Here is a 22,702-nt window from a genome sequence, read left to right as displayed (position 1 = left end):
GATACTTTGTATAGATTTGTACAGATAAATCAGCTCAAAGAATTATACTTCAGATAAGGAAAAAAAAAGGAATTAATATTATCTTCTCACATCCTTTTAGGGGGTTACTGCCTTTAATCTTCTAATTAGAAAATAATAATAAAATGTTTTTAATGGAAATTATTAAAATAATCCTCAACAAAAATTGTGGTAGAATTTGAAAAATCTCTTCTGATTCTTAAATATTAGAAATCATATTATGAACAGCGTTGTAAATGAAAACCAGATAAAAAGACATATTAGTAGTGAGGACAATGGTTCCCAAACTACAATATTGGAAGGAAGTGTCAACAACTGATTGTTGACCTTTCTTCTCATTTCAAAAACTGCCACAAAGCAGTCCCTCTATTGAATCATCTTTGCAATTCAAGGAAATCACAGATGTACACAGAATAAAGAGAGAGAGAGAGAGAGAGAGAGAGAGAGAGAGAGAGAGAGAGAGAGAACTACAGAGGTTACTAAGTACTGGACTAAGCATCCATATGCTATTGAAGATTGGTAATGGAAAAACTAATTTTCAGGATTGACTAGATGTGAGTGTGCATGGAAAACTGTAACAACATCCTGACAAGGGACCACAAACCTGGAGGCCTCCCTTGGCAGACATACTGAAGTATTTCAGGGAATCACAAGTCCTCTTATGGATATTGACATCCATGTCACATCACCTGGATTATGACCTTTGCATAAACTTGGTGTAAAATACATATGATTGTGTTCCATGGACATTGTTAGATATATGAAACCAAGAATTGTGTTACTACTTTAGCATAGTGGGCACTGCTACCATATTTTCAGACTAACAAAAATATAACATGCCTGCACATTCTATTTGCTGTGGTACAAGCTCTTTCAACATCAGTAAATTAGTCACATTATATATGTTTGACTCTGTTCTTATTTGTCTTTTTCCTTTTTTTTATTTTGGATTGGAATTAAATTAATTATGAGGTAGTTCATGATTTTACATATAATTTGTGCAACAGATTTTTTATCTCAGGGTACTAGTCTTACATGCCTTGACAAATCTGAAAAAAAAGATGTGTGCTAGTATAGACAGATAGATGATAGAAGATAGACAACTTAGATCTCATTTTCTCAAATTACACTGACATATTAACATTAGCTGACATTCATTGCTCAAACTTGCATATGTACTTACTATTGTGTTTTTTAAATCAGTGCATGGGAGAGAATATGTTATTATAATTCCAACTATTATCATTACTATAGTTCTTCTCTGAAAGAAATTCTAATAGAAAATTAGTCCTATTGTTTTTTAGTTACACTTTGTTTATAATTTTAAAAAAATGTGGATCCTATATTTTTCAAGTCACTTTTCTAAAATTTTAATGAATTTTTAGAAGTTATAAAGTTTCACATTTAGGGCAGTGAATAAAATAAATCAAGGATTTATAGGACGACTGCAAAAAGTTACAAGTGTTTGATTTATTGGCAGCAGCAAGGGAATAAGTAGATACTTATAAATGTAACTACTTTTGAAATAACAAATTGTGTGTGTGTGTGTGTGTGTTTTAAAGATCAATAATTCTATTTAGTAATCGTTCATTAAACTCATATTAGGATCTATAATTCCAGATCCCACTATTAAAATCATGGACAACTAATCTTAAAATAGACTACAAAGATGACCTTAAAAAAGAAAAAAAGAGTGTTACATATTTTTTCTGACAACATTTCCTTACCAGAGATCAACAAAAGCCAACCCTCCATGATTAATGGTCAAATCTCTCTCAGAAAATTTCTAAATGCATAGAATCCATCACTTATCAAAAAGATTTGACTAACGATAAGAAAATAAACTTCTATTTGTTAGAATTTGCACTGCATTAGCATTAAACTAATGATTTATAGTGCCATGATATTTGCTTTAAATATACATGATGCTTAGTTAATGAGAGAATTTTGACATGTAGTGCTCTTCCTTCATTTTTCTTGAAGTAGCTTATGTAGCCCAGGGCACAGGAAATATTGACTCATGTGGCAGGGTTGATAAGCATCAACTCTCCCTGCAGACTTGGGCCAGCAAGCTGCTCCTGAATCCAGCAGATGTTTCTACTGTCTAGGCCAATAAGAACCTTATGGACCTTTTTTCCTTCATCTCTTCCCTGGAGCAAATGTTAACACAGCAGAAATTTGGATGCTTGCCAAATGAGAAGCAGAAGGGTTGGTGAGAAAGTAGGGTATACTCTTATCCATAAATAGTGGTCATCAGTGGTTTGGATAGATTATTAAGCCATTTTTAAGGCTTATATTGTTCATTTGCTACTTCATTTAACCAAACCTCTATATTCCTGGCTCTTGGTACATAACGGCATTTATCTAAGCATATAAATCGAATCCTAGAATCTGCTAGTTATTTCAAGATGTAAACAAAAATATTTTGAATATATAAATTAGGAAAACTTGATTGCTATTTTTCATCATCTGGATAGAGAAACTACCTAATATCCACTTGCACATTATCATGTATTTTGTTGATAAAGCAAAATTAGACCCATTATTCTTTAAAAAACTTTCAAAAAAAGGTATTTAAAGTATAAGTTTAGTATTTGTTTTAACTGAATATCATTCTTCTTGTTCAGTTGAATTTGAAATTATTTTCTGAAGAATTAAATTTGATTAAATAAATATGGCTATCCTCATCCAACACTTCCTCTCCTCTCCCTCTATTTTGCTGATCCAGTGAACTGATCATTGATTTTGTAAGATTTGAGAATTAATGACCTCTATCCAAATTCTTTATTTTAAAACCTGCACAGACTGTAAGCAAGTTTTCTCCTTTAAACAACACACTAATTTAAGGGGAGGAAGCATATTCAAAGGAGGTAGAATGTGTTTCCTAGACTATGAAACTATTTATTTCTCTCATTTTTTATGAGGATTTATTTATACAGTAGGACTTATTTCCTGTTGATGAAGAAGTTAAAAAGATAAGAAATTTAAATGAAGAAATAACAATGTTTGTTACTTTTCATTATTCTAACAATATTTTTGAATACTTACTATGAATGAGGCCCTGTAAATTCAAATGATAGCACACACATATAGCATGATAATTGACAGAAATTGTTTTAATAAGGTCAGAATTAGCCTTGTTCTATAATACATATAACACCAAAAGCTACATTAAGAGGCTGCTGGGCATAAGCTTCATTTTCACTTGTTTCCATGATTACTTTGGAAAGGGCATGTTGTTTTAACAAAGCATAAGTGGATAGAAACTGTTGATGGTATTTTAAAATGTTTCTTGCACACAACATTTATGACAGGTGTGTTTAGATAAGACCTTCACTCTTACAAATTTGTAATGCCAAACATTTAACAGTTTTTCTTCTGTGTATTCTAATTGTCAGAAACTGAATTTTGCATTCCTTCAAAGATTGCATGGACATCATGCAGTTTTGTGAAAGGGAACAGAATTTCTAGATCAGAAAGCTGGCAACCAGGGCTATGAGAGAGAGGCATTGTCAAGATTTAATCACCACAAAAGTATTCTTTGCAAGCCATACAAATAGTCTTAGATTAACAAGGAATTGAGATGATAATATTTTATACCTCAGTAAAAAAACCACAGACATAATTCCTGTTTTTTATAATGAAGATAAAGCTCTCAATAAATAGACTTTCTTTGCATTTTATATTACCTTTTATAAAGAAAACTACAAAAGACTTTCAGAAGGCTTAGAATTTACTAGGTAATAAATAAAATGAAAATATTAACAACAGGCCCTCAACTGTGCCCATGGCCTGTGCACCTGTTTCATGTAAAATAATAAAAAATACTAGATGTTATGAAAAAGACAGTAGAATACAGAACTCAGAGGGAATCCATATTCTAAAATGAACACATCATTCTTAGCTCAATAATTCCAGCTTATGTTCGGTAATGAGAAATGTATGCTAAATTCATAAAAATTAAATTATTAAAGTCATATTAAAATAATTCTAAATTTAAAAGTGAGGAAGATGTGAAGACCAATTAGATGAAAGACAGAGTGGAAAAAAAAAAAAAACACTGAGAATGAAGCTTATTTTCCAGACAGGTAACAGAATGGATAATGATACCACGAATTAACATATGGACCTAAAAGGCATAGTAGAATACCTGCTAATTTGTGCTTTTCAGCAAATCATCCAAAATAGAGTGTCTTAGATCAATGAACATTTTTATAGTTCATAGTTCTGTGATGTGGCAACTTGGAGTGACCTCAATGGGCAGATCTTGACTGTTTGCCTTAACACACCTACGGTTGATTATTAGACATGTTTTGGGGAGCTCCGTTTTGGGGATAGGCTGGCCTTTGAAATTTCACATGTAGATTTTACATTAATTAGACCTAATCAAGTCTTAGGCTCCCTTGTGCTAAGGGAAACCATGAGCTATCATGTGCATCTGGCAAGATAAATTTCTTTATTGCTGGTGTCCAATAGGTATTTGTGTATTATGCAAGGTGAATAAAGTGTAGGAAGAATTTACTAGGTAATAAATAAATTTATTTTGCATAATCTTTAGAGTTTTTGCAAAGGTTTCATGTCATTTGGGAAGAATAGCTAAATGGAATAGGAAAAGGGAATCAAAGCAACCTCAGCAGAGTGTGAGGCTGAACGACAGGAGTGACAAGTTAGCAAAGCAAAACAAGCATGTGCATGAATTCATACACATTAAATATGTTATATTCAATATGCTAAAACAATTCTGTTTGTATTTTGAATTGTGTACATATACACATAGAAACTTTAATATTTCTATCAACAGGAAATATAAGAGCATTTTTAAATAATATATATAATATATAAATATATAATATATATTTAATTATATATTATATTTATATAATAATTTAATTATATTACATATTATATTATTTTTATATATTATATATTTATATATAATTTAATTATATTATAATTATATAAATATAAATATATATTATATATTTATATATTATATATATTATTTATATATATATATATATATATATATATAAACACAACAACAATTCTGCTTTCATACTTATTTTCCCTAACCATTTCCAAAAGTTTTCCTCATGTTGCAATTTTTAGGGCAAATGTCAAATCAGATACCATCCATGCAGAATCTTTAAAACCTCTTTGTTCTCACACAGAAATCAATAAGAATTTTGCTAATGTTCATTGGTTGAGGTGGTGAAGAAAAAATAACATCTATGTATGCTCACCTTACATACCTACATATACTAAAATGAGCTTAGGTGTAATATCCATGGGTTAATCCACTTTGACTTTAAAGTTCGCTTCAGGAACATTGTCCATTATTTCCAATGGTCCAGACAGGCTTCTATAACTGCTCTGAATTGGAGTATTTAAAAAGCTTTTCTATCATTTCATTCATGTATAAGTTAGAATTTACTGGATAAGAAAGCACTTACTGAAAAATGAGTTAATGCATTTATATGCTTTTACTAAATAATGTAAGTTGTGGAAAAACTCTTCACTACTCAATTTGAGTTTAAATTGGGCATATTGTAAAGTAATAAGGTGAGAGGATAAAAAGAATATTAAAAAAGTATGAGCAAAAGTAAGAGAAGAGCCAAGCATGAAAACATAAGGTTAAAATATGGCAAATATGTTCTCTGTAACTACATACATTAGAATGACATGAGGAGAAATTCATAAAGAATTTATCTGCAAAAATGATAATGCTGACATATAAAATGAGGAATTTGCATAAATAGATGAAAGTAAGAGAAAAAAATATATGCATATTTATGTACATCTTGGGGAAATATAATAAACAATGAATTTGAGATGGTTTAAAGAAAACATGAATAAATAATGTATAACCTGATTTATACTAGGGGAACAAATAAACAGGAATGAATTAAATTGTGACTCAAAGACCATACCAAATCAAGTCATACTTAGCAGAACTTTCAGGCATAGCAGAGAGCTATACTGCTTTTCAAATTCCATATAGCTAAAGTTACACAAGAATCATTTTACTCTTTCAACTTATGAAACTTTGTGTAGATAGAAATAATCAACATGATATGGAAGTAAAAACAATTGCCATGGACTATTTATTTACCTGAGATGTTAGAAACCAAATATTTCCAAGATGTCTCACCACCTATGTTAGATATTGCATTTCTTTATACATAAAGATACAATACCTAATAATTAAAGATTTTGAGGTGTATATTATGGTCAAGAAGAGTATAAATAAAGATAAGTAATTCGTGTAAAGTAAATACTAGGAAATGCCGAGATGATAACTTCAAGCTAAATCTTATTTTAAATGATTTTCTACTCTATTATCCATTGAAAAAACAATTTATTCAGTGTCTATGCCCAACATTTTTATAGGCATGGGCTTTTAAAATGATATTCAAAATGAAAATGATGACTCAACTTTAGTAGTACATGTGAATGTGCAAAGATCTCTCTCTCTCTCTCTCTCTGGATCTCTCTCACATTATCCTTAACATTTAAATGTCCTGATTTTCAATACTCAAATTATGTGGCTACTAAGTCTCTTTTAAATAAAATAAAGATACATTTTTAAACCAATACTTATTTTTCTCAACATAGGAAGACTATATTAAGCTTCAAATGAATGATTTGTTTTCCCCATTTTCAACTTCTTATTAATTAGAATTCATTTTACTGGGATGACAATAAGAGATGATTATGATTTTACTCTTAAAAATTCTTGTGTATTTTCATTATACACACAGGAAAAGAATTCAGAGATTTTTTAATTGCTGAAATATAAGCAACTGGCGTGGATATTGATATGTGCATTAAAGTAATTTTCTAGATCAGTGAATTCATGTTAGAAATGGTTGCCTGTACTAAAACTATATTTCTTCTTTTGCTTTAAAAATCCTTTAATAAAAATCTTATACTTTTTAAATTACTGAATTATTTTAAAGGTAATTTAGTACCTAATAACATGTAGACATGAGTGGATTTATCTGAATAGCAACTGTGTGTTGGAGCATGGTTTTCTCATAAAAGAGAGTGTAATTCATTTTGTGTGTCAGTAAGTAAGTTTATTGTAGCAGATTGTATCTAACTGAAATAATGGAAGATAACCCTCCAGTAATCTTGTAAAACATGAATGCACCTAGTGAAGCACCAAGTCTGTTTTATTAAATAGTGTGAATTTGGAGGATGCAAAATATCTATGCATTAACAAAAATCAATATCAACAAATATAAAAATTAGTTTATACAAATCTGAATGAAAATGATTGTCATTTTGAATATATTTCTGTTTTTTAGGTTTATAAAACTACAGGTGAGTTATCACAATCTGTTAAATGCTTGGCAAGTTTCTTGAACTTTATTTTTATGAACTAAACCAGGAACTAATATGTTATCAATGATTGCAATTATAAAACCAATAAAATACTAGTGGTATCATTATACTATTACCTGGAAAAAAACTTTAGAGTAGAACAATTTGAATTGTTTTACAGATATGCAACTGGACTCCTTTTTTAAAGATCTGAAATAAGTATGAATTTGTAAAACAAGTTTAGTGAATATTTTTAATAATTTGAGCCTTGGATTATATTCAACACTAAAATTCCTTACTGTCTTACACAGATGTCAGGATGGCCACCTAACTGACATTAAATGTTGTATTTATTTATCATTTTGAGTTTTGTATATACCTTGTTTTAGACATAGTTTTATAAAATCACACTGAAGTGATATAATACTTATCTTTATCATTATGGTGTGTATATTTGTGTTTCTACATATATATGTGCATAAAATTACATGTGTACATACGTGAATTTTCTAGGTTCAACAGAGTGGTAATTGTTTAACTATAATACAAAAAATTTGAAGAGAAACATTTTTTATCCTTTTTTGTGTATTATGAAAATATAATTACACTGAGCTTGGTAGGCTTTTTGACTCAAGTATAAATCAAAAAAAGTACAACTCCCTCACCATCTTAGTGTTTTCAGTCTTCCTAGTACTAAAAATAATTGTCAATGTTGTCTAATATAACTGTGCCACATAATGTTACATCTGAATTAAATAACATTAAGGTGGCAGACTTAATAATCTTTCAGTTAAAAAAAGATTGAAATTCAAGGCTTAAAGAAATCATAATTTTTCTAACTCCAGAACTTTTCTCAGTGTTAAAAGAAATAAATGAAACTGAACTAAAGACAGAAGTAATTTGGTTGCAAGAGATGATTAATCAAAAAGTTTCATGAGGGTAATATTTTGTAACTGAAGGTAATAAGGAATAGTTATTAAATAAAATATACCATGAAATTGTTTTTAAAAACATAAAACACTTCTTAAATATCTTTATATTAAAATGTATTGTTGTACATGCTGCTTTGCATATGGAGACTGAACTATTATATATAAATGTTTCATAGAATCTTCCTCTTTAAACTGTTGAAAATAATTGCCTTTCTGTTATTAATTGCTTCTTTCTTATGATAAAATATTCCACCATGAATAATGCTGTATAAAATGTCTTTAGGCTATCCATATTAAATTTAAGAACACCAATATGCATATGGAAATCATATGAATAATATTTTTTCCTGTCCAGTTAATCTAGGAAACTCTACATTCTGCTCTGAGACATCATCTTATTTGCTCTTAAATTACTTTCTGTTAATTTTCAGGTAGAATCCAACATTTCTATTTGGGGAAAGTAAAAGAATATACAGGGAACATTGGTCTGAAGATAAAAATCCAAAAGTCCTACAAAAGTACACAAGCTATATACTGAAGGCAATGAGAGACAAGTTCCCCTGACACAAAATAACTTCAAAACAAGAAGTTTCAGCATCAAAACCCTTTTTTTCTTTTTCTTTTGGCTTTTCTGGCTAGGTAAAATTCTTGCTATTGAGCAGGAAGAAAGTTCAGTCTATTAAAGTTAGTAATTTAGCTATTATTTAAGTTTAGTATCACAGCAACTTCTGATCTTTTAATTCAGTCAATACACATTTATATATATTAATTGCATAATTATGTTAATGATGCATAATACTTAATGTAGGGACTATGAATGACTAATATTGACATAAATATACCTAAAAGCAATAGCATTGAATAGAAAAGTGATAATCTAAATAAGGTCTAAATAAGTAATTATACAAATGAATGCATGACCAGTAAAGTTAAAAAAATTTTGGTATAGTAAATATATAAGCAATCAAAGATTCTGTAGGTGGCCATTTCTCTCATCTGGAAATATAGATTTGGGGGTCAAATGGATAAAAAGTAACATTTAGTGTCAAGTTCCCTACACACAGACAGCCAGTTATTCATGAAAATGTTTTTCCTTCCTTTCATGTCCTCACAACTGAATTGCACTGACCATCTTTCTTACTTTTCCATTAAGTGTGATCATCTGGCTAAATGTCAAAGGAATGTGAGAAGGAATAGTTTACTTTGTGGGTCTGGCCTATTAAAAAGTTCTCTCCTTCTGATCAACTAGGATGGCATTCTAGTGTATATACATATATGTAAATTTTTTGTAGTTTTATGTATATATGTAATTTTTTTTCTTTAAGAAGATGAAAAAGTCCTTATTTGTCAGCCTGTTTCCCTGAATTTCTCTGGGGAGAAGTACCAGTCCTCAGATCAATATGTGAACAAAGGGAAAAAACATATCCCAACTGTTCAAAACATAAAATCTAGGATCTATTACAGCAGCTAGTATTACTTAACTATTTAGCATAAGGAATCATCCAGCAAAGAACACATTTTCAGCTGGAAACAGAAAAATGAAATGGATGAGAATGTAGGGTAAAGAAAGAAAGAAAATTGCAAATGACAGCAAACTATGAGATCTGAGTTGCTGAATTCTAAAGATTGTACTAAGTAGACAGAAAGAAAAAAACAAAAGTTGGCCTCCAGAAGAGGCCAAGAAAGTGAAACATAGGTAGATACTTATGGTCAATAGCATTTTGTATTTTGAACTGTGTTTAAGTATCCTGCCTCTCTAAACTGAACTAGGTAATTACTGGAAGCCAGTTGCTGGTTGCTGGGAAATGTTCCATATTACCAATTGATGACTAATTATTATTTGGAATTCAGAATGTTTAAAGCTATTTATTTGTTATTAATCACCACAAGGGAAGTGAAAATGAATGAGAAATAAATGTTTCTTGTTCCTAAGAATCTGTGGATATCTTAATTCAAGTCTTATATTTAGAAACTTAGGTATTCCATAGATGCTACTTAGACAAAAATACTCATAAAGACAATATACACAAATGGTCAACATATGGATACTTAAAACCAGACTTAAATAAGTCAATGAAAATTTTGGTTTAATAGGAAAAACTTCTAAAGCTAAAAATGACTAGAAAGAGTTATAAAAAAGATCTATGAAGACTATGAACATTCTTTTCCATATGAATGCATGTAAATGTCTTATCTTCCACAATTTTAAAACTTATCCAATTTTTTATGTTTCCTAAGCGTTTTGGTTAAAAATGATCCAGCTATCTTCAACTACTCTCTTTCCCCTGTTATATTTCCACTTGCCTCCAATATTTCAGAGTTTCACAGTTCCTTTCATCAATACATTTTACACACACACACACACACACACACACAATACAATACTACACCAGTTTGTAAAGGTTCATTGTACTTATGATGCTTTTTGGAAAAAGAGGAAAAAAAAAAAAAAAAAAAAAAAAAAAAGACTTCACCTAGCTTGACTGGTGACATTTTGGTATGACTTGGAGAGAAGTGAAACCAGTTCTTTCTGATCACTGACAAAACATTTTAGGAAAGATCAAAATCCTTTCTTCAGCTCATTATAGACCATATAGAGAGATAGAAGTTGAAAAAAGACACATCATTTTTGGATAAAATATTAGAAATGTTTCTATCAGCATGCTACAAATTTCTAGCCCATTATCCACTTATTCTTTAGTATTTACTGGCAAAGTATTTTTAAAGTGTATTTGTTCATTTCTATCTATCCTCTAATTTTTTCCATCAGATGTATTTACAATGCATTTACTACATAAGCAAAGACTCAGAAACTAAGGCCAAGTTAAAAAAATTAAATATAGTATGAATGACATAAAGCATATATATTTCATTGAAATTTATGATGCTTTATAAACCAACTTTGTTTCTCCTATTCAGATTGGACAAAATTACTGAATTCTAGGACCTTTCTTGAGAAAATTTTCAGGTCATGTCATTCCAACTTAAGTTAGTAAATGAAAATTCTGTTAATGCATTTGTAGGAACATTAATTTTTATTCCACTTCTCTGAAGAGAACTATGGATTGATTCCTGGATTGGCCAGTGTATTCAAGAAGTTCAGGAAGTGCTGTTATTCTAACATGATAATTATTTAATGTTACTGAACCAATGAACTGTAGCCTATGCTTCACTGAACAAAATGCTTATGGTTTAATTTAGATTGATAAAGTGCTCACTTGCAGGACTCACATAACTTTACTAGAAGAATTAGTGTTTTCTAATTCATAAAAATAAGAGGGTTGCCACAATACACATGAGAAAAGGGTTAGCAGAGTCAAAGAGGGACACCTTGTAATTATATCTATCAAGGGACATATTGTAAATGACATCTAACACGGACCATGAAAACCAAGTACTACATAATTATATCTCCAAATACAAAAGGTAAGAATGCAGTATGTCTGCCCTTGTGGTGCAGCGAATTATATAAGCACGGGGAAAAACATACCTGAATTTAAAACAGTACAAAACCATTTTTTTGATTTATAAAAGGGCATGAAAAAGGGAGGAATGACCCCATGTAGATAAAAATAAGAAATAGAAGGGATTCTTCAGATATTATAAGGCTATGACTTTGTGCTTCCTAATTTTCTGTCATATTCTTGCTACTTTTACCTAAATAAGGCTCTCACACATTTGTAAAATGACAATCATAAGCTGATCTGCACATTTCACCTTATTATCATATGATATCATTGCATATGGGTATTCTGTTAATTGTGCTTCATTTTAAAACATTGTGAAGATACTTGGAATTTAATATTTACCTCACGTAAACACATGGATTTGGAATTTTTGGTGTAGACATGGCATTGAAGAGTATGATGTTTCACTTGTCATCTTCCAAAGAAGAACCCTGAGGCCTAGAGAGTTGAAGTGACTGCCATCTCCAAGGCACACCAGTTACTGAGGGGGTTGACCAGGGAACTGGGATTTCTGGGGCCCCATCCAGTGGCCTCTTTCCGCAATACCCCATTAAAAGCTGCAGAAGTGCCTTTTCTTTGTTGTGAATCACATATAAATTTGCAGTAAGCAAGCACATTTCATTGAAACACCATTGATATTTTTAATGGTGTCCTCATTATATCACATAATTTCCACCTTCAAGATACAAAGTTAATTGTTTCTTTTTTCCTTTTTTTCTCCTTTGAAGTTTGGACGCTAATATATAAGCCACAAAATAGTCCATTTTTTTTGTTGTTGTAGAGCAAAATCAGGCAAAACTAAGCATCATCATCCACTAAAACAAAATATGACTAGGAGTCTAGTTAACATATGAAATAGACTAGGAGTCTAGTTAACATATGAAATATCAAATTAGTATATAAAATACATAGAGCAAACTAAACTTAGAAACACAGCGTTTCCCTAGTAAACTACTAATTATAATTTTTTTAGAATAGTTTTCTGAGCTAATTTTTTCTGGACACTAAGAAAAATATGTGTAATGACACATAAGTAAATCATTTTTCAGTCTCTATCAGTAGCATGATAATAATCTCCAATCTAGGAATTATGATAATTTTATAATACACATCACTGATCTTTTTAAGCAATGATTATGATTATATATGTGTATCCATTTAGCCAAGATGTTTTGCTCAATTCTAGTTGCTTCCAGTTTGGAAATAAAAATTTTAATTTCCTTTTGTAAATCCAAGTAAAACCAGTTAGTTTGGTATATTAGTAAATATTTAAACTCCTCTCATTCTATATTACACTTAATAATAATGCTTTGTTTATTTAAATGACACATTAAAGAAATTGATTTACCTTATTTATTTTAAATAAGTACAAATATTCTGAAAAATAAGTATTCTGAAAATTAATGAGCTTGTGGTAAAGGAAAGAATATGAGACTTAATTAATTGGTTACCGTAGGAGATAGTCTATGTAAGAAAGAATCTAAAAAAAACAAAAATACATGTTCTTCTGCTCAATAATATATTATACTATAAGGAATAAGACCAACAAACATATTTATTTACTTCCTCTGTTGTCTACATCTATTAAAATGATAAAATATTAGATAACATATACAAGTTTAGGAGGTTGAATTTCCACTTATCCAACACCATAGATCTATCAGCATTCCACATGCTTTTATTTCTGGTTGGACTTCCAGAGGGAATATTGTTGCTTCATGTGCTATTGAGAAGAATATGCATCCTGAAGTTTGGAACAGAATACTCTGTTAGATGGCTGTCAGGTACATCCTCTAGGGTGCAATTTAACTCTGTTGCTTCCTTGATGTTTTTCCATCTGGATATCTGTCTATGGTTGAAAGTGGGTGTTAAAGTTTCCTACTATTATATTGTACGAAAATTTTGTATCTAAACATTAGAATTGTTTCTGTAATGCTACATTTAATTTTTTGGAAAATGGGAGTGCTGAAAGACCATGTTTGAAGGTAATACCACTTTCCTCAGTGAAACTGCCATTTAGCTCCAAGCAGACTAGACACTGGGTAATAGAATAAGAGAACATAATAGTGCAACCACCACAAATTTAGGAACAAAAGAAAATTTCATGAATTAAATTTGTTCTAGTATCATCACCACTTTGCAATTTCTATTCCTTATTATCAATAAAACTAGGCAAGATTGCACATAGTATGCAACTAGTCAGTATTTATAACCAGATCATGAGCATGAAGGCACAATTTTACATTTTGAAACTTCTTTTGCTTAATCTAACTTGAACTATTCACTGAATGTCTTTGAGGCAGCCTCCAAGGTTATACATGCATTGGGAGCAATATCAAATTATCTCATTCAGATAGAATTAACAGTCATGAAGAAATTGAGTACATCTAGCTAAACCAGATAATATACTGAAATAACTAAGGTAAGCTTTAAGGTGATCATTAATGGAAGTATGATAACTAGAAACATTTTAATATATGGCACATACTTTGTTACTAGTAGCAAAACATTTGGCATTCACTCAGTGAGGTAGTTTTGAGCACATTCAAGTAAGTTAAAAAGTATAATACATATGCTGATATTCAGCATAAACATTTATTAAAACCATTTATTGTTCCATACCCTGTAGAAGATGAAAATATATGACAAGTAATGATAAAAAAATTGAATAAATATTTACTAAATATAATACATAAAGAATTAATGTGTTGTTATTTCAATATGCAATTCAGGTTATATATTATTATATTAAAAGAAAGAAAATTAAATAAAATTTTGCTAGTACAACCTGACTCTCTCTCAGTACTAAAAAAATTATTATGGAGACACAGAAAAAATGCAAACTCATTACAAACATACAAATGAGACTTATCAGTATAGTACAAGCATTTCAGGGAAAGATCTATGGACTACAAGACCAAGAAAACTGAACTGAGATAATGAATTGTTCAGTTTCCTCTCTTATGAAATTTCAAGCATTCAACCATATCACAGTTTTGAAAAGTATTAAAGAATCTCTCGTTTGCTTTAAATATGCATGCTTTTTCCAGTCTGAAAACATAGTATCTGGAACTTTCTGGAACATAGTAGTAACATAAGTTGAAACATAAGTACCACAGACCTCTTATATTAAGATACAGTCTTCTGCCACTCTTGCCATCCTTTGGCCCAGTATTCTGAACAGAGGAGACACTTGCACAAGGAAAATTCCCAATAATCACAAGATCAATGCCCAAATTGATTGTGTCTATTTTATTTTACAATTTTGGAATGTGCTTCCAGGTGCTGCAAGCAATTGACAATTTCTATGAACCCCATTTTATAATGTATCTAGGACATGTATTCTAGGTACAATAAACATGTAAGGTATTGTCCACAAAAGGAAAATTTGAGATTGAACGAATGCTCCTTTGTAAGGAACAGAACATTATTCTCCAACCACCTTATTCTTGGATAATTACCTCTGCCATATTCTTTTGAACATCCTAGAATTTAGGGGAGTAAACTTTATAGTCTGCCTGGGACAATCTTAGTTTATATTAGTCTTCTTATATAACTCAACAGAGCATTCTTTCAATCTCAAATTTTCCTTTTGTGGACAATACCTTACATGTTTATTGTACCTAGAATACATGTCCTAGATACATTATAAAATGGGGTTCATAGAAATTGTCAATTGCTTGCAGCACCTGGAAGCACATTCCAAAATTGTAAAATAAAATAGACACAATCAATTTGGGCATTGATCTTGTGATTATTGGGAATTTTCCTTGTGCAAGTGTCTCCTCTGTTCAGAATACTGGGCCAAAGGATGGCAAGAGTGGCAGAAGACTGTATCTTAATATAAGAGGTCTGTGGTACTTATGTTTCAACCAGACACAGGAATTCGTTCAGGAGTTGTACACAACTTTTTCCCTCCATTTTATATAAGGGGTATACATCAAACAATCATGCTGATGAATGAAAGTAGACTCAATATAATCTCAGCCCTCTGTTGGAAAACAGTGGATAAAATTTCCTGATTCACAGATATGCAAACAGAATAAAATCCTAAGGGGCATGTTGCCATGCCTGGCTATTACTCTAGATGACAGTTTCTTAGTGCTATTCTCAGTAGAATAGAAGAAGGATGGTCTCAATAAGAAAAGAAAGATGAGAAGAACAATAATATGAGAAATCAAAAATGTGATGAAAGAAAATTACTTAAAAATTAAGGAAATAAATATGCAACTGAAATCTGAGTTGGAGTAGCTGGTGATAATTCAGTGCTTAGCACATAGGAGGCTCTGCATTCAGGTCACAGCGTGTGTGTGCATGCACACACACACACACACGGATTTGAAGATAACACAGAGCATTACAAATTGTAGAATGAAAATAAAATTATTGCAGAAAAAATTGAAAAGTTATAAGGATACAGATATTATGACAACTGTATTAAAACAGTAGGAAATAGCATGATAGATATAATAGGGGTTGAGACTGTGACTTGGAAAATGAGAAGGAGAATCAACAAAATGGAGACTCTGATGACTGAAAATAAATCTTCTTTGAGTTGAGTGTCCTGCAGGGTGAGAGATAAAGGTTTAATTTCATTTATTACATGTGTCTTTCCATTTTTCCCAGCATGATTTGTTGAATTAACTATCTATTCTCCAGTGAATGTTTTTGGCACCTTTGTCTAGTATGAGATAACTGTATTTGTGTGGGTTTATCTCTGTGTCTTCTATTCTATACCACTGGTCTACATGTCTGTTTTGGTGCCAATACCATGCTGTTTTTATTACTATAACTCTGTAGTATAGTTTGAGGTCTGATATTGTGATGCCTCCTGCTTCACTTTTCTTGCTAAGGATTGCTTTGGCTATTCTGGTTCTCTTATTTTTCCAAATGAATTTCATGATTACTTTTTCTAGTTCTATAAAGAATGTCTTTGAGATTTTAATAGGAATTGCATTAAATTTGTATAACACTTTTGATAGTATGGCCTTTTGACAATATTAATTCTGCCTATCCAGGAGCATGGGAGGTCTTTCCACCTTCTAAGGTCATCTTTGATTTCTTTCTTTAGTGTTTTGTAGTTTTAATTGTAGATATATTTCACCACTTTTGTTAGATTGATTCCCAAGTATTTAAAGACTTAGTCACTACAGCAAAGATCCTGCGACTACTAGAAGAAAAAATAGGCCCAAATCTTTATCATGTCAGCCAAGGACTTGATTTCCCTGAAGCACAAGAAGTTAAATCAAGAATCAGTAAATGGAATGGATTCAAACTAAAATGCTTCTTCTCAGCAAAATAAATAATCAATAATGTGAAGAGAGAGCACATGGATGTGGAGAAAATCTTTACCACATGCACCTTAGATAAAGTAATAATCTGTAGGATATATAAAAACTCAAAAATCTTAACACAGAAAAACAAATAACCCAGTCAATAAATGGTCTAAGAAACTGAACAGACATTTCACAGAAGATATACAATTGATAAACAAATATATGAAAAATGTTCAACATTTCTCATAATTAGAGAAATGCAACTCAAAACTACCCTAAGATTTCATCGAACTCCAATCAGAATAGCAATTATCAAGAATGCTAGCAACAATAAATGTTGGTGGGGATGTGGGGGAAAAGGTACACTCATACACTGCTGGTGGGACTGCAAATTGGTGCAACCATTATGAAATGCAGTATGGAGATTAGAAAACTTGGAATGGAACCACCATTTGACCCAGCTGTCCCACTCCTCAATTTATACTCAAAGGACTTAAAATCAGCATATTACAGTAACACAGTCACATCAATGTTTATAGCTGTTCAATTCACAATAGCTAAACTATGGAACCAAACTTGATGCCCTTCAACAGATGAATGGTTAAAGAAAGTGTAGTATATGTATATGAGGGAATATTATTCAGCTTTAAATAAGAATGAAATTATGGCATTTGCAGGTAAATGGATGAGACTAGAGAATGTTATGCTATGCGAAATAAGTCAAACCCAGAAAACCAAAGACTGAATGTTTTCTCTGATATGCGAATGCTAATTCACAATAAGAGGGGTGGTTAGGGAAGAAAAGACTTACTTTATATTAGGGAGAGGAGAGTGAAGGGAGGGGAAGGGGTATGAGGGTAGGAAGGATAGTAGAGTGAAACAGACATTATTACCTTCGTACACATATGAGTGCATGACCAATGTGATCTTATGATATGTACAGTCAGAAAAATGAGAAATTACACTCCATTTATGTATGATTTATCAAAATGTATAAATTCATTTTACTGTCATGTGCAACTAATTAGAAGACATTTTTAAAAATTAAAAGAAAACAAATCTTGAAATGATGTGCTTTACAAGAAGATTGAATGTTCAGACCAGCTCATAGACAACATTAGTGAACCCTAGACTAGGAAGGTTCTTGAACGTTTTCATATTTTAAAAATATTTTGGGGGTTGGTGGTATAGCTCAGTGGTAGAGCATTTGCCACTTGCCTAGAACACAAACACAAAGCATATATTTTAAAATCCTAGAAGCTTCCAATAAGGTAATTCTCTAAAGAAGCACAACACTACTGATTTATTATCAACAGTAATTATCAGAGGACATCAGAGTAATAGCTGCCAGACTGAGAAGACATCTCCTATCCACTGAAGTTATTCCTCTATAAAACTCCAGAAAGTATATTCCCTACATACTGGGATGAATATCACACAACCAAGAAGGGAATAAATCTTAAGCATTTAAAATGAGATTCTCTATATTCGCTGCCATCCTTACAGAAGCTTACCTTCCTAACATTAGAGAAAAATATGACTTAAAAAAATAAAAACATTCTGATTCAGAAGTCCAGAATTGTATATCCTTTGTTAACTGCACCATCTTCAGTAAATCACTTAACTTCTCTGACCTTGGTTTATCTATTTATAAATAGAGTGATTATAATACTTGCTTCACAGCTTTGTTGTGAGCATAAAAGGAGATAATTAAATTGAAAGTGATCTTATAACACTTTTGTTATACAAATGTAAGGAATAATTATTAATCATTTAGGGGAGAACAAGGGTCATTTCCAGGTTCCTTTCTAGAAATGACCCTGCTTCTGAGACGTTGGTTTTCTCTTAATGAATAAGGAATTGGGAACTGAAATAAGCATTTCATATAGGAAAATGTTCCTTGTTAAGCCTTTCAAATGCTAATATTAGGTTCAGTTATGCAATAACAAATATTTCTTGGTGTTAAAAATGTGACTAGATATAAAATGTCTGCCTTCATCCTATGTATATATAACAATTACATTTTCCACCTCCATATTTAGCTTCAGTTTAGTACTTTAAAAAATTCTTCATTCACTTGTTCTTATACAGAGCATGTTCATTCATGAATTCAAGATGTTTTCCTATTTAAAGGGGTTGAATATTCCTATCTCACAATGGTTCTATATATCAGTAATAATATATGGATTTTTTTTTTTTTTTTTTTTTTTTTTTAGAGATAGGGTTTCACTCAGTTGCTTAGTGCCTTGCTAAGTTGCATAGGCTGGCTTTGAACTTGTGATCATCCTGCCTCAGGCTCCAGAGCTATTGAGATTACAGGTGTGAGCTGTGCTCAGCTCAAAATATGAGTGTCAAAATTAAGTCATATTACTAATTTAATTTGTAATTATAGTTTTAGATGCAGTAGAGTACCTTATAGAATACCTTATAGTGTATCTCCATGAACCATTATTTTCTTCTGGAATAAAAGTTGTTTGCCATGAAATTTTAGTATTCATAAAAGGCTTGTGATATAATATTTATCAAAAAAGAAGTAACACAAATTATACTTACAGTTGGGGCTGAATTTTTTAATATAATACAGAAAAAAAAATAAAAGAAACATACTAACATGTTGATAGTTGATATTCCTAGATGATAATATTCTTTTTTTATTTCCCCCTGCACCCCTCTTAAATTAAATTATCACAGAATATACTCATAGGACAAAGGTCTCATAAGCAAAGCTAGAGAATGCACAGAAGAGAAAAGAAGGCAAAGTAGGTTGACTGAGAAAAGGGAGGTGATAAGTGAGACTTCTGTGCAATATCAGTAAGGGGGAGATGGGCAGGGACAGAAGTACAAATGAAAAGCTTTGTGATGAAATGCTTTGACACAGGACTGATATTCTCCAGTCTGATGTCTAGCTTCTGAAAGTGTGGAAAGATAGAAATGGGAAAAGAATCACAGTCAAAGAAATGGGAGTAAAGGATCATTTTGTCAGCTGCAGATTGGTGATTGATTAAAGGAGGGCAACCTTTAAAGCAGGAACACCAGCAAGAGGACTGCAACAGTCAAGGTGAGAGATGGGTACATCCCCGACCTACTTAAATGCTGTAAGAAATGTTTCCAAGAGGCACGATTGAATGAGGATATAGGTTCCTCACTCAGAATAAATTGGCAAAATGGCAATAAATCATGTACTTCAACAAAAGAGCCACAGCAAGGGAAATGAATATAAACCTACCTTTGTATGGGGCAAGATGACATTATTTGCAAACAAGTTTAGCATTGTGAATATATTAGTAAAATGACAGGCATCACTTAAATGAAAAGAAAAAGAATAAGTGTTACATAAATAAAGAAGAATGCAGCACAACTCTAACTGATAGAATCTGAATTGTGAGTAATTAGCGTGTGGTATCAAATAAACTTGACTAGGATCACTGCCTCCCTAGTAGATTCTTTTTATTAATAGGACAGAGGCCACTGCTATCCATCCAGTCTATCAGCAGGCTTCTGCAAAATAATACAGTCATTGCTATGCTCCATACCAAACAAAATTTAAAGAAATATTCCTTCCTCATAGTACTAATAATCTCACTGTCTACCTCCAAGGAATAGAGGTTGATAATGTTCAAGGATATGTACTGTAGCTGTGTTATAATAAAATAAAAACAAACAATGGAACATTATCAGAATTATTGGTAAATAAAATATTTTGTATAATAAAGTTCAAAATTAAAATTAAAATAAGTAAGCTATATCTAAATCTGTTGATATCAGCCAACCACATAAGTTGCCATGCTAAATGGGGAAAAACAAATGTCAAAGTATAGGTATACTTTAACATATAATAAATATATAAATATTTAGACATTATATATAAATATATAGTACAGAGTAAATATAGTATATGTGTGTATTTGTAGTGTATACATGTACAGGATATCATTGATAAATTTATGATAAAAGTAAAAATGGTAAAGCTTGAGTGGGAAAGGTAAAATGAAAGAGGGGGAGAGAAGAGAGAGAGCAGAAAAGGGACAAAGAGAGAGGACAGGAGCGGGAAAGGGAACCAGCAGTAAACTGCCAAGAAAGCATAGGAAAGAGTTTCATGGGGGAGGAGGTCTGGAGGTGTGGGTAACTAGGGAAGATTTGTAGAGAATGAGGGCTGAGGGAGGAGTTTAAGGATGAAAGAACATGAAATGGAGAAAGGAAAGTAAAATAGCAGCATGAAAAATATTTGAGGCTTGGCAAATTATTGTTGACCCTAGCGATGTTGAGTAGTTAAGGTGGGAACTGGGTCAAAGGAAATAGAACTGGAGTCTGTAGGTTGGGGCCTCATGAAGGGCCTGTAATATCAGGACTGCCAGGTTTACTTTAATGTTTTAGTTCATTTGTCACAAAGCTTCCTATCTGCTTTAGCAATGGGGATTTCTTCCACCTCCTGTTTCTTCTTTCCTGGTCTTCTTTTCTATGTAAAAGACTTCCATTGTATTTTCAAAGATACCCCAGTTACTTGAACAATCTTGCTAACCAAAATAATTGCATTTTGCATTTCCTTCTTGCATTTGGCATTTCCACAAAATCCAGGTGTTTCATAACTAACTCACTGGTGTAAAGTCAAACAAAGAGAGTGTGGGCTGGTGGGAGCACCATCTAGCTCTCACTGCAGGCTGAGGATGCTCATTTTCCCACTTCTGGGTGACTGCTCTCCTGAATTGTCTTCAGTCAAAGAAACACAACTTGCTGGGTCATACTCCCTCTATGAACACATGGTACCTTAAGAAAGTATAACTTTTAAAAGTCAGGCCAGTTCTATGACTCCTGGAAATGTCAGTCAAGACCTCCTCATACATTACTATTGTGTCTTCTAACCTTCTTGCTTGCTTTGCAATCAAATCTCTGTTTCAGAGTCTTTTTCCTGCAGAATCTCATCTAAGATATCAGGTAATTTTTTTATTGATTCTTTCTATATGGATAAATAAGTTTGTAATTCTTATTGCATTGTTTTTGTCTAATATATAATTTGTTTAAAGAAAAAACATTCTTAGTTTCTTCTCTGGCCATATAACATAAGATGACTATATCTGTTCATTGACTTATATTTTGTTGACCAACACAAAGCCCCTGAAGACTGCCAACTTTTTGAAGTCAGAATTCATTAAGTACTCTACGTTGGATCTGTATGGAAGATTGCACAATGCTGCCAACAGACAAGAGTGAAAGCATTTCCCCCGCAATGGTTGAAATCATTATCTTATCATTAATATCGTATTCTCCTCTATTAGCCTTTATTATGTATCAAGTTTTTATTCATAAGAGTCATTCCTTTTACATGGATTGTTTCCAAACCAATACAGCAATTATCTATCATCTGTCTCTATATATTTAGTCCTCTACATCTATGAGTTTCTTATCTTCAGAATCAACTAGCTACATTTAAAAAATATTTGAAAAAAATGCTGCATTCGTACCTGTTTTAATCAGCTTTGTATCACTGTGACTAAAGTATCCAAAAAACTCAGAGGAGGAAAAGTTTGTTCTGGGTTCACAGGTTCAGAGGTCTCAGTACATATATGACCCACTCCATTTCGACATTGCTATGGGCCTAAGATGAGGCAAAATATCATGAAGAAAAGCCCAGCATAGGAAAGTTTTTCAGCTCTTGGAAGGGCCAGGAAACAGAGAGAAGGAGACA

The 22,702-nt window shown here is 31.7% G+C and overlaps 1 protein-coding gene across 5 annotated transcripts in view; it reads right to left on the bottom strand.

Annotated features, from left to right (window-relative positions):
• The window catches only part of CADM2 (cell adhesion molecule 2), a 1,028,501-nt gene that overhangs the window by 250,773 nt on the left and 755,026 nt on the right, over nucleotides 1–22,702 (bottom strand). Inside the window, exon 1 of one of the 5 annotated variants that reach the window (XM_079155916.1) lies at nucleotides 4,169–4,184. The exons of the other annotated variants lie outside the window; for them this stretch is intronic. The gene's annotated coding sequence lies outside the window, so the exon portion shown is untranslated. Of the gene's footprint in view, nucleotides 1–4,168; nucleotides 4,185–22,702 lie in introns of those variants that run through there. 5 annotated transcript variants of the gene reach the window in all.

This window comes from Sciurus vulgaris (genome assembly GCF_902686455.1).
Source record: "Sciurus vulgaris genome assembly, chromosome: 10".
Taxonomy (NCBI): domain Eukaryota; kingdom Metazoa; phylum Chordata; class Mammalia; order Rodentia; family Sciuridae; genus Sciurus; species Sciurus vulgaris.
The sequence above is the reverse complement of the archived record's forward strand: the minus strand, read 5'-3'. Positions and strand labels throughout refer to the sequence as shown.